Source organism: Zonotrichia albicollis, chromosome Z (genome assembly GCF_047830755.1).
Source record: "Zonotrichia albicollis isolate bZonAlb1 chromosome Z, bZonAlb1.hap1, whole genome shotgun sequence".
Lineage (NCBI taxonomy): Eukaryota > Metazoa > Chordata > Aves > Passeriformes > Passerellidae > Zonotrichia > Zonotrichia albicollis.
This window is the reverse complement of record NC_133860.1, coordinates 48,865,107-48,878,949: the sequence shown is the minus strand read 5'-3', so window position 1 is coordinate 48,878,949 and position 13,843 is coordinate 48,865,107.

The window sequence follows — 13,843 nt, the reverse complement described above, 5'->3', positions numbered from 1 at the left end:
AAGTCCATGGACACCTTGAAGGAATAGACCAAAAGGAATGCTATTAAATTAAACATGGATAAATATAATTGTCTGTGATAGATATGGAGTAACCCCAGTTAAGGTTCAGAGACTAGCCCTTTGTATTGCCTAAGTGGTGACTGACTGCTGAAAAATTGTTGAAAAGGCTCTGAAGATCCCAATAAACAGAAACCTGATCAAAACCATAGGCAATAAGTAGATTGAGGAGATGCTCATTTTTCTTAATAATTTCCTCGACACATTAGATCACTTCTAAATGCTATATCCAGTTTTACTACTGCCATTTAGATTATTTGTGTCTTGGAAGAAGTTTAATTTACTTGAAGTAAATTTAAACAGACAACTACAAAATCTTAAAGAATAACAGCTCTTTTGTTTACTAAGTAGTTAGCAGCTTTTTAAATGTAATCTTAAATTAATTTTTTAATGTAATCTGCCTTACTCCAAGGTACCTGCAGTTTGTCTGTGCCTTTTTAATTTATACCTACTACTATTAATGGAAAATAATAGACACAAAGAACAGAAGAATAAAATCTCAAACTAAATACTAAAGAAGAAAAGAAGAAAACCCCCAAGAAAGTATGTGTAAATATCTTAATATAAGATAATTTCATTTCAGTGACATATTTAGGTCAGATTTTTCTTGACCTTGTTTTTCTCGTGATGTTGTGGCATAGTAAGGGATAAGAATTTAGTAGGAACTCACATTTAGTTTTGTATCACCAGACTGTTAACCATTGTAGAACTGCCAGAATATGTCAAGTGCTCAAGTATATACAGCAGTTGCTGAGAGCAAATTTCAATCACACTGATATTCATTGCAATAATAATTGATAAATTGTTTAAAAAGTTGCACATTTTCAAAAGCTGCTAAGAATGGTTCTTGACTGTTTTAATATGAAACCAAGATCAAACAAATCATTCAAACTTGAGATAATATAAGCATGGTAAACGAAAATGCAAAGATGATGGAATAAAAGCGTGATACATTATGTATGAAAGAGCATATTCATAAAGAAAAACAGTGAATGAACTTAGCATATCTTTACAAAGCAGATAAAACAAACAAAATATCCTTCTAACTCAGTCTTACCAGGAAATATCAATACTGAAAGTTTAGGTCCTTTTTTAATCTGTGTTTCCTAAACAATAGAGAAGGTCTGTCGGCTGTCTCTTTTATTAGATTACCTCTCCAAGGTGGGCTCCATGTCTAGCAGGAGCCAACATTTTGCTGATGTGGCAAAGAAGATTAACAGTATCCTGACCTGCAATAGGAAAAATGTTGACAGTGGCCAAGGAAGATGATCTGCCCCTCTGCTCAGCTCTAAGATGGTATAGGGACTTGACCAGGTCATCTAAGCAAAGTTTGAGATAGCTGGGCTGTTCAGGCTGGAGAAATGAAGATTCAGGGGAAATATTGTCAATGTGTGCAAATGCCTGAAGAGGGGGGCTACAAGAAAGATAACACCAGGCTCTTTTCAGCCGTGCTTAGTGACAGCCCAGGAAGCAATGCATGAAACACAGGAAGTTCCACTTGAATATCAGAAAGCACTTTTTCACTGGAAGGGTGACTGAGCACTAGCACAGGTTGTACAAAGTGGTTTTAAATCTCTTACCTTTGAAATACTCAAAGGCATCTGGACATTGCCATGAACAACATTTCTAGGTGATCCTTATTGTGCAGGGGTGATTGGACAAGACAATTTTCAGCAGCCCTTTCAAACTTCTTCCATCCTATGATTCTGTGATAAAAGCAGTGAATTAGTAATAAAACCCAATTGTTTTTCTAAATAAACAAAAAGCTTTATAATTTTGGCAAAATTATATACAATTATGCCTGCAATTTTTTCTGCAGCTGTTTAATATTTTTTGTTGTTTACTAATTTATTTATTTATTAATTCGTTTTAAAAGGCTACTAATTTACAGAAAGAACCTACTAGAAGAAAATTTTAAGAAATTTTTCAGTATTTGCATTTTTTTTTCCTTTAAAGATGGATATACCTTGGTGCAGAGGTACATTATAATGACCTCTGAACATTTCAGTGGAGTTGTGAGTGGCATCATTCATCTTAGTGATGATGTTTCCTAAAGGGGGAAGTATAAATAGGTGTAAATCTTTAGACAAGTTTTGTGAAGACTGGAGACTCTATATTCAAGATCTTCATAGATACTAGTGTTAAGTGCAAAATGGCAATTGCCATCTTTGATTTGAGTGGACAGATTTTCTCCTCACAGACGTATAATTAATTGAAAACACAGTTTTTAAATTGCTTTGGTTTTATGCAAGTAAGATTAGTTCAGTCTTTTGATTAATTGTTTAGTATTTATAAATAGCAGGAAAATACATTTTCTGTACAGAAAATAACAAAAATATTCTGTTATGAATATAAAATTTTTGGCTACTTATCCCCACCAAAATCTGCTGTAAAAGTCTGTCCATAAAAATGCTATAATTTCTTCAGGCTGAGAGCCTGGTAGTTGCGTTCTTTTCATGGATGAAGTATTTACTAATTAATTCCCTCCTGCAATTCTAATTTAAACAGTGTAGTTCCTTATATTATGAAACACAATGATTTAGTGCAGCTGTACAAGAAGCAGTTCACAAGGAGTGATCCTTGTGCATAAAAATTACATCTTCAAATGTGTCTTGTGTGTGAGTTTAGCATAACACCAACACAATTCAATTAAAAATCACAATGGCTTTATCATTGTGGTTAGATCAAATAGCTGTAGGGAATTAAATTAAAAATTACTGATGGAACATACTGGTAGTATCTGTTGTTTAACATAGAGTGGTTTATCTTAATTTATATTTTGGTCTATATTCCTCTATTTGTCTTCACAGTGGTGTTTCTGAGTGATTAATAACTACTGATAGTATTCAAGCTTGCATAACAGTGAAATTCAACTGCAGAAGCACGTGTCTGTATTGTTGCTTCTCCCTTGGTCTTGCAGATACTGTGGCTGAAGGAGTTATCACACAGTTTCTAGTACTTAAAAAATGTTTAATGTATGATTCATTTTTGATTTCCCGTGAAGTGACATAAAGTGTGTTGATGTGGGCTAGCCACTGCAAGATGTCAGTCTTAGAAGCCAAGAGCAGTTCGGGCTGGGAGGAGTCTGTAATTAGATTGTCCAGCTCCCCTGTCGTGGGCAGGAACACCCTCCACTAGACCAGACTGCTCAAAGTCTGAGCCAGAACTTGAATGTTTCCAGTGATGGGGCATCCACAGATTCTCTGAGTAGTCTGTGTCAGTGTCTCACTAATAGCATAGTGAAAAATGTCTTCCTTATGCTCAATCTAAAACAATACTTGTCATTTTAAAACTATTGCCCCTTTTCCTTACAGGCCTTTGTAGATAGTCTCTCTCCATCTTTCTTACAAAACCTATTTGAGGGTTTAAATGTTGCCATAAGGTCTTTCTTAAGCCTTCTCTTCTCCAGATTGAACAACCTGAATAATTCCTGAAGGAGGCCTGCAAAAAAGTTGATGAGGGCTTTTTTACAAGGGCCTGTAGTGAAGGATCATGTCTTCAACCAAAAGAAGGTAGATTTAGGTCCACTAATACTTATTTTCTAGTTGCATATTAGTGGATTAAGAAGATACCCTTGATATATCTCAAGATATGTCTTGGTGTGCTGCTGTTCCAGCAGATGTCAGGATGACTGAAGTCCCCCAGTGGGATCAGAGCCTGCGAGTGTGTTTCTTCCTGACGTAAGAATGCTACATTACCATACTCCCTTCTATCACACAGCCTCCAGTAAAAACCAACCACAAGATTTCCTTTGTCAGTTTAGCCTTCAAATTTTACCCATAATCTCAACCCATTCATTGCTGCCTTTCAAAGTCAGCTTTGTGCATTCAATCCATTGTTTACAGACAGGGCAGTCTCTCTATCTTGGTATACAGCAATTTTTACCTGTGTGTCTTGGTTTAAGCACTATGCATTCACTCAGCACCACTCCCTCACACTCTGACCCCAGTGGAATGCAGATGAGAATCAGAAGTAAGACATGTAGGTTGAGATGCAAACAGCTTAATAATTGGAAAAAAGTGAAATAGGATAGGATGATGATGATTAATGTGGCATTTGCTGGGGTTTGGGGTGTCCCCAGCAGGCTGCAACAGGATCTGGATAGCTCTGAGCTGCTTGGCACAGCTGTCCAAGCTCCCAAGCAGTTCTCAGCCGCAGGCCACCTTAGCAAGCTGAAGTGATATCAGCTCTTTAGTGATTATCAGCTCATTGTGATTTCAGCTCTCAGCTTGCTAGGTACCACAGGCAGGCAGACACAGGGAGAGAGAGGAGAAGGCTGTGCGAGGTTCAACAGCAATGTCTTTATTGAATCTTCTGTGAAGGCTCCCAGGGACAGCTCTTCTGCCTGAGCTGGGCAAAAGCAGCTCTTTATATAGGTTTCAGGGGTTTTGGAAATTGTCCAATAGCAAGGGCTAAAGGAAAGTGACCTATAGTCTTACAGATAGATAAACAAGGGGTCCAAAGGCAGAAGAGAGGGGCTTCTAAGGTTCCAGTCACGATGACTTTGCATTTCCTGCCTTAGGCTTCTGAAGGCCAGGGAAGTCTTGCAGGCTCTGGGCCTGCTACAGATGATGATAATTAATTAGTAAAAAAAAAAAAAAAAAGGAAAACAAGTGATGCACAGTGCAGTCACTCACTACCTGCTGACTGATGGCAATCCCCCATAGTGCACCATGACTAGCCCCCGTTAGAGGTAACTCCCTCAGTTTTAATACTGGGCATGATATTCTGTAGAGTTTGAGTCACCTGCCCTGACCATGCTCCCTTCCAGCACTTTGTGCACTTCCTTGCTGGCAGAGCACAAGACACTGAAATAAAGGTAAGCAATGCTTAGCAATAACCAAAACACTGGTGTGTTCTCAACAGTATTTCTATACTGAATCCAAAACACGAAACTGTATCAGCTACTGGAAAGAACTAAACTCTAACCCATTTGAAATTAGGACACCATGCTATGCGCATTGGTATGGAGATACTTTGGTAGGGCTATTGACTGTCATTCTTTTAGAGAAATACACCATATTTGAGCTCATGGTCACCCCAAGACATTTAGAGCAATACACCATATTTGAACCACACACACCCACCAAGACATTCATTCAGTGCAGACATTCACCAAGACCTGTCCCTCTCCAGCAGGACAAGGGGTGAAAATAAAATAGGCAAGATCATTGGACATGGTACAGACAGAGAAAACATCCAGTCCACAGGCAAACCAGACTTTAGGACAATTAATTCAGTTTATTGTCAATTAACATGAAAATAAGATTGTGAGAAATAAAATCAAAACCAAAGCCACCTTCACCTTCTCCCTCCTTTCTTTCCAAACTCAGCTTAAGTCATGACTCTTCTTTGTCTTCCCAAACGTGAGCCGTGCAACAGTCCATCTCCACTGCTTCTTCCTCCTCACACTTTTCTCCTGATGTAGTGTTGTGTCTCTTCAACAGAATATGCTCTAGCATGGACGTCCTCCACAGACCATGATTGCAGACAGATTGCAACAGAACCTCTGTACTGTCATTGAGTCTCTCTTGGAGCCAGCTGGAATTGGCTCTCTGACATGGGGACTGCTCCTGGTGTCTTCTTGTAGAAGCTCTTCCCATGAAAACCTTGCCATGAAAATGCAATGCAGAGCTATATGACAGGTGTTCCTCTTGGTGCCTTGAGGGGGTACCTAGAACAGAGGCTAAACAGTGTTAAAGAAATAAAGTAGGTATTTGTTAAAAAGGCTTTCAAAGGATACACCTTGAGCAGTGCAAGAGCCTGGCCAAGGCTACACCCAAGATGGGTGATAGGTCACGTGTTTTTTACACATCTATGTTTTGGTCCATTTACACATTGGGGTTAATTGTCCAATTACAGCTTCAGGTTATGAAGTCACATCCTCTCAGACTGCTCTCTTCAATTCAGTATTATTTATACCTTTTCGGCCTGAAGCTGCAACAGTGTCCTTGGTTCTCAGGCTGGAAAAGGATTGTTCACTAAACTCTGAAAAGAAGTTGCTAACATTTTATATGAAGTTCAGAGTCATATACTAATGCAGTACAGAATCTGGAAAAATGAAAGCTAAAACTTAAGGCATCACCATCTTATTGTCTAGTTAAGCAGCCCCGGTCTCTTTTCTATCACTCAAAATTCCACCCTTTTCTCCTACAAAATCCTGTTTAAAGCTCTCCTTATGGGTTCCTTTTAGGTTACCCTCAAAAAAGGGAATAAACTCAAGCCATGAACTGCATCCTCAGAAGCATCGTCAAGGACTCCTTTTGAAAGGTTTTGTCTGCAACAGCAAAGGATCTTAGGAATAGAATTTTAACGTGCAAAGTCTGAAAGTCTACAGGGATTATGCAGCTGAGCAAGCATTGGCTCTGTCTTACTGGCTTTTGTGCCATGACAGTATCTGTGTGAGTGCTGGTGCCTTGGGTGTTTCCCAATGTATTGGAGAGGGATGAATGCCAGGGTGGAGGCTTGTGACCTGGATTTCTCCATCTCACTCTTTCTAGGTCTTTTCAGACCACTTGTAATCAATTACTTTTCTTTTTTTTCTTTGTTTTTTTTTTTTTTCTCTTTTTCAGTTGTTCTATGTGTTTGCAAGAGTTCTAAAATCGTGAACTTTTGGAAACTTTTCTGTGCTTTATATGAAGTGTTGTGATCAAAGTCTCTACGGCAGACATCCCTGGGGTTCATCTGCTTTGTGTCAGAAGCCTTATGTTGGTTTCCTCCTTCTATTTGTGGCTAAATTTTAAAAGGAAGTTTCAGACATTTGTGGAAGTGACTCAAAGTCATTCTTCGTTGCCAATTTAGTTACAGCTCACTTGGCATTTTGAACTGCTTTAGCAACTGACTGCTATTCTTTTGGAATGAACTAAAAAAGTATAAGCAGCAGGTAAAATATATTAAAAGCTGCCTTCACACAGATCTTCTCACTGTTAAAATGATCATAATTTTCCAATCTCACTTGAGATGTACACAGTATGTATCCTTCCTATCATCTCTTTGATATATTTTATAAAGTGCTCTTAATTATAGTTTTCTTCAAAATACCCATTTTCCTATTATGTAGATAAAATACATGTTCAAAATGCAGTTTCTCTCATTGTGTGATATTCTCATTATCAGTTTCTGTAGCATTGGAATGGAATGACCTAAAACAGAGCTTGAAAGACTCTGAGGTCCTTCACCTGGCCTGCTATTCAGTATCTGCACTGAGCACATTCGTAGTTGGGTGAGTTTCCCTACTCCTCTCATCTCTTTTCATCAGTCACCCTCACTTCCAGAGACACATTTTACCTATAATTCTACAAATTATTCCCCAAAACAAGCAAAAAACCACCCAAATAGATAAAGCAGCTTCTTAGTATTTACTCAGATATGCAGCATTCGTGTGTTCATGTGAAAACTATATCTTTGTGTGTGTATGTATGAGCATGAACATGTTTATATGTGTGTATGTGTGCATAAACTTCTACAAATTGTGAAAATCTGTGTGTTATTAGTTATGAGTTTATATATTATAATCCTGTATTCAAAGAATGTATCTTTCTGTTTCTGTTTACAGATTTTTTTAAAATTAAATACATTAAATGCAAACTTAAAATAATAATCAAAAAGTGGTTCCTTTTGCCATATGGTGTTATAAACTGAGAATGGGAGCAGAAACTGCCGTAAATAAGGAGAGAAATTGCTAGATAAAGGTCTAACAGGAATCTGATCAAACAGGAGAGTATCAGAATAGTATATGCAGATGTGGCACACATGTCAGTAGGTTTTGAAAAACACGTTTGCATACAAACCCAGTAACCAACTTTTCTGCCAGACTTATCATAATTTCATTTTTTTACTAACATGGAATAATTGATAACAATATTCCAATTCTATGCAATTGGCAGCTCTGGGAGATTTTAAAACTTACTTAAGACTGGCATTTTTTTAAGACTCATTCTACTTCCTTTCCCCATAGATTTTTATACATCAGTTATTCTATGTGTTTGCCGGAGTTCTGAGATCATGAACTTTTGGAAACCTTTCTTGCTTTATATGAAGCATTGTGATAAAAATCCATATAGCAGAATTATCCCTGTGGTTCCTCTGTTTGTGTGAGAAGCTTTATGTGGGTTCCCCCCTTCCATCAATTGTTGATGAATATTATTATCAAGACAGGATACAGTATGGTTTCTAGCAGTACTAGCTTTCTTTTCTCTTAATTGGGGTGTCTTAAAAGAGGTTGTTTCAAGGTTGTTTTAGTTGTCCGGGCTCAAGAGCTGAAGACGCCAACAGCTTAGTAGGGCACAGCAGAAGAAATTCTACACTGAAAAGCAGTAATAGCACTCATATTTTAAGAAATGATCATGTTGGGAGCTTTTGAAGTCAGTGTATTTATTTACTACATGCCTTTATATCTTAGCTTCCTTTATTTTTTTTTTTTTTTTGTATCTGGTATCTTTGTATAGTTGCAATGACAGGAAAGTGATTTGCTTCTTTTCTGCAACCTCCCCCCCCAAAAAAGACTGAACTAGATCAGGGAATTAACACCTTACCACAATTCTTCTATATATTACTATTCTTTTTGAAAATTTTCGGACACCTTTTGTAGAAATCATGCCCTTAAAGTGTTGATCTTTCTTTCTTTTAAAATATATTTTAAATATATTTTCCTATAATCATTACTCATAGAGGGCAGACTATGTTTTAAGAAATATGTCAGACTATCAATAATTAAAAAAAATGTTTTAATCAATTATTTGCTCAAATAAGTTTTAAGACTAAAAGACGTGTAAAACTTCTCTTTTTTTTGCTTGAAATATTTGATTCGTGGCATAAGAAGGAAAAAAAATGAAAAAAAACCCCATGAATAGTAAGGTGGGTATTTTAGCAGGTTTTACCTGTCATGATTTGACACTGGCCAAATGCCAGGCACTTACATATGTTTGTTTCACTGCTCACACAAAAGGTTATTATGGGTTACCCTCAACCAGAAAACAGTATTGCTCAGACCCTGTTTCCACACTGGGATTAAAAAAAATCATGATGCTTTTTTTTTCTACTTATTTTTTTTAATATATCATTTAATTTTGTTTAACTTTTAAAAAAATTATTATTTATTTCAGATCTATGGTTTAATTAACTTATTTATAGATGGAATTAAGGCAAATTTTAGCATTATGATTATAAACATAAGGAGTTACAGTAATAAAATCAGTAAAGAACCTCTGGACAAAGATTGTGGGAAATTTAAGAATTCAGGACAGCAAAGAGATGATCAGATTATTAGAGCTAAATAAAGTGTAATTAGCAATCAGGTATCATAAAGATGCTATGTATTCAAATACTGATATTCTCTCTTCTGATTATTCTGTCTTTACTGTACATAGACTTAATGCAATGTGCAAGAAGTAGCCTACTGGATCAGATCAAAGATCTGTACCCTAGAATTATGGCTATAATAAATAACTTTGAGAAAGAGCAAGAAAAGGGTAGTGTGGTGAGTTTTTACTCAGAACATTTTCTCTCTTTGCAGTTAGTTGTGGCTTTTGCAATGAAGACTATTGTTTATGTGATAGCCCTCACTGTATTTTAACTCCCATTTGCTGGATTTTTTTGACATATGTAATCTCTCAGTATAATTACTGTCTGTAAATCTGTAGTTTGAATAAATACACTAGAAATAAGAATGTTGTATAGAATCAAGTATGGATAAAATTTTCTCAAAGTTTTTACATCTTTTTGCATTTTCACTAGGGTGATCTGCTTGGGACTTGGAAGGTATCTAACACTTTTTTGTTTGAACTAACTGCCCTGTTATTTTAGTCCCCTTGTGCACATGGTGGTCATGAACTCCGTGGCAGATGTTTAGATAACAGGGTGTTTAGGCCGATTTTAGGTCTTCCAGCCAAGCTTTCCACTGCCTGCTTCGAGGTGTGCTTGGAAACAGCTACACAAGTAGATGTCTGAGGAGAACAAATAGCTGCCAGTGAGGGAAGAGTAAATCTTTGATGCTAAAGCTTCAGAGCTTTGTAGCTAATGTGGCAATGGACATTTTCCCACACTTCAGCACTAACAGATTCCACCGCTCTCTAGATGTTTCTTGGAGTGAGGAGGAAATCCTGTCAAACTTCCTGGCTCCAAGCAGATGTCTCAAAATCCTGAGGGCACTAGACTTTGAAGTTTAGGCATTCCCAGTGCTAAGATTTTGAGGAAGTATTAATATAAAAGTATTATCAGCTCAGTGATCATAGAATTGGTGCAGATTACAAAATGAATCACTGCTTCCTAGTCAAATCAAGCCCCCAAAAACCCAAACAAAAAGCAACTACCCCACACACACCCTCAAAACTCCTCAACGAGCCATCAAAAACCCCCTTTTAGATAAGAAGCAGAGAATTTCTTAAATGAAATGTGAATCTGTGAGATCAGGCGATTATGAGCTTGTATGCAAATTGAATCATTGGACAGTCTCAGAGGACATCCCTTCCCATGACAGCTTCAGCTGGATTTGTGAAGGCTGAGGACCTCTTTGCTCTCTGCAGCTTACTGAGGAGGGGAAGGGGAGAGGGAGGTGCTGACCACTCCTCCCTGATATCCTGTCGTAGGATGCCCGGGTAGGATTCACAGAGGCATCAGGAGAGGTTTAGATCCGACAGTTAGGAAACATCTCTGTGCCAAGAGAATTGCAAACACTGGAGCAGGCTTCTGAGGGAGGTGGTTTATGCCCTATGCCTGTCACTGTTTAACATGTAGTTAGACAATGCCTTTAATACTCCAACTTCTACTCAACCTGAAGTAGTCAGGCTGTTGAATTAGATGATCATTGAAGGTCTCTTCCAGATGAACTTTTCTATTTTAATCTAGTCTCTTTCAGTTCTTCCAGTCTTCTAATTAGAAGTTCCAAAAGAAACTTTCTAGATAAATCTGATTCAATGATTTCATGAGCCATTAGGACTCTCCTCTCTAAGCCAATACTTTGAAAATCAATAATCAATGCAACAATCAAAGGTTGCCACACTAGAGATCAATTCCTCTAGAAAATGAGACCTTCATCCTCACTAAATAAACCGTGAGAGGAGAGCAGAGTTAACTTGACTAAGTTAAGTACATCACATGAAAAGACTATGACCCTAAACAAGTTAATATTTGAATACCGAGGTAATTTAGCCAAGTACAGCACAGTAAGGAGAAGGCATCAACGCAGGCAGCAGGTGCCAGAGCAGCTATACTCTGTTCTCTGCCTGTCCTCACGTATCTAGCCGGTGAGATTCCAAACAAAGTCACTCTAACCTACACTATCTGCTCTCAAAGTTTGGAGTTGAGAGAAGCAAAGGTGACGTGGAGCTGCTTTCCGCACAATTCCTTTAAGCTGAACTAACCACATATCTCTTGTGATCTTCTGAGCTAGCAGCAATAACAGCAATCATAGCGGTTTTTTCCCCTCATGTTGAGCTGCAGCTCAAGAGGAATAAAATATGTCATGTGCACTCTTGCAGGCTTGAAACTGAGTGTCTGCTACTGGAGAATAAATAGCATTATCACATTATATTAAAAAATATTGAAAATGTTGTGGCTTCTGAAAGAGGGGCATGATAGTGTAGACAAATTTTGGATTGGGGAAGAGAAATTGCACTATGTTTTTATCGGTAATCATGGAATCCTAATAATTTTAACATAATCATGGACATAGCTAAATAAAAGTTGTTCATTTTGCCTTCCTTAATTCTAGTTAATAGATTTTAAATAGTTATCCTGCAGAGAAATCTTGCTTGAATCAGTTGATTAACTCAATTAATACACAAATGGTGTTTGCTGTATTTTCCTGCAATGCCCACAATATTGTCTTATCTAAGAATAGAAATTTTTGCTAATTTAATTTTTCAATTTTTGTCATAGTTGTGGTTTGGGTTTTTTTGGTTTTGGTTTTTTTGTGGTTTTTTTTTGGTTTTTTTTGGTTTTTTTGTTTTTTTTTTTAATGAAGAAAACCCTCAAAACTTTCCCATTATTGCTCATACAAAAATATAATTTGCTCCTATTCTGGTTTGTTGTGACCTGCCTGGGATACACAACAATTCTCTTTCAATGATAAAGAACTACTGCTTTGTAAAATAATCACATAATTGCACCTCTTAACATTTTCTCTTTCATTGTCTTTTTTTTTTTCTGAAAGCAAAAACACAGTCATAGTGAAAGAAAACCATTATTAAAACTTGTCAGGTGCTTTCTCTCTTATATGGCAAGATACTAAGCTGTTTTCAAGAAGTAAAGATAATATATCAATGTTTTGACTGTTACCAAGGACTTAATCTGTGTTATACTTTTAAAAGATTGTAGGATGTTTCATGGTACAGTTTTTCTGATGCAGCAGTGGATTGTGTGCTTGCAAAATTGCTTGGAAGTAGCTGTCATGATTTTAGTGGAATGATGAAGGTGCTCAATTTTATTTACCCTCAAAAGCTGGAAGGAAGAATAAATTTCACTGTTCTAAAAATTATTTCAGTTGTTGTGTTTCTTTATGTGAGGTAATACAGACAGGATAGGAATCTTTTTAAATTTTCATTCAAATCAAGTTCTTTCTTAGTTGAAAGCCTTTTGTTTACAGAATTCTTGGAATCTATGTACCATGTAGCCATAATGCACCCTTTAAAATATTTTAAACTTCCAATTTAAAAACAAAATAAACTATGATTATATAGTTTGATTGTATCAAATGCTAGCTATTGCAGTTTGGTGATACTGGATTGATTTCAGTGAGAATATTGACTTTTATCATGCTAACTTTTTTTACTAGACCTACAAAAGACACCTCTAAAGGTGTATTTGAAATCCTGAATACTTACTTTCCTTGGCAGCATGTATTTTGATGTTTTATCTCATATGACTGTTAGCATGTGCATTTTAAAAATTACTTTAACTAAAGCTTCACATTCTCATTTGATTCAATAAAGTATGACTAGTTGATACTGATCAAATATTCAGTGGGGGAGACGTAAGATAGCTAACATCTTTCCACAGAAAAGTCACCTACATTTTCTTTCCAAATGATTATGCAGTTATAAGACTATGTTACTGAAATGCCTACAAGCCAATTTAATTAGTCAGCTAAATGAAACTGTCAGAAATTTAAGAAACATGTTTTTAGTAAATTATAGCCTTAGGTATTTCTTAATTTTCTCTTTAACTTCAACTGGAAACCTGTTTATAATATACTCAGCATGGATGAAGGTTGCTTCACATTTGCTTTTATCTTCTTGCTGTCTGGCCATTTCACAGATGCTTGAATTTAATAAGAAGGAATGCATCTGGAGACATTCAAAAAAGGCAGAAATAGAGACATTTAGGAGTTTCATAATAATTCTGTTCTCGCCAGCAACAAAAGTGAAGATCATGTTTTTGTTTAAAATTCTAGATTATGGAAATGAATGCTACAGACAAAATTAATAGGTGTAATTTATGGTAATTATAGCCATGGTAACTAAATTTCCTCATGCATTAGAAACGAAAGGCCTATGATACAGTATTTTAGGTTAGGCTTGGTGTCATTGACTCACAACACATCTGCTCACAATTACCCTTTTATGAGGTATGTTTAAGTGGTCTATTAAAACACAAAATTTTTTAATAATGAAAAAAACAAAAACAACCAAAAAAAAAAAAGCTGAAAAGAAAGAAGGAAGGAAGGAAGGAAGGAAGGAAGGAAGGAAGGAAGGAAGGAAGGAAGGAAGGAAGGAAGGAAGGAAGGAAGGAAGGAAGGAAGGAAGGAAAAAGAAAGAAAGAAAGAAAGAAAGAAAGAAAGAAAGAAAGA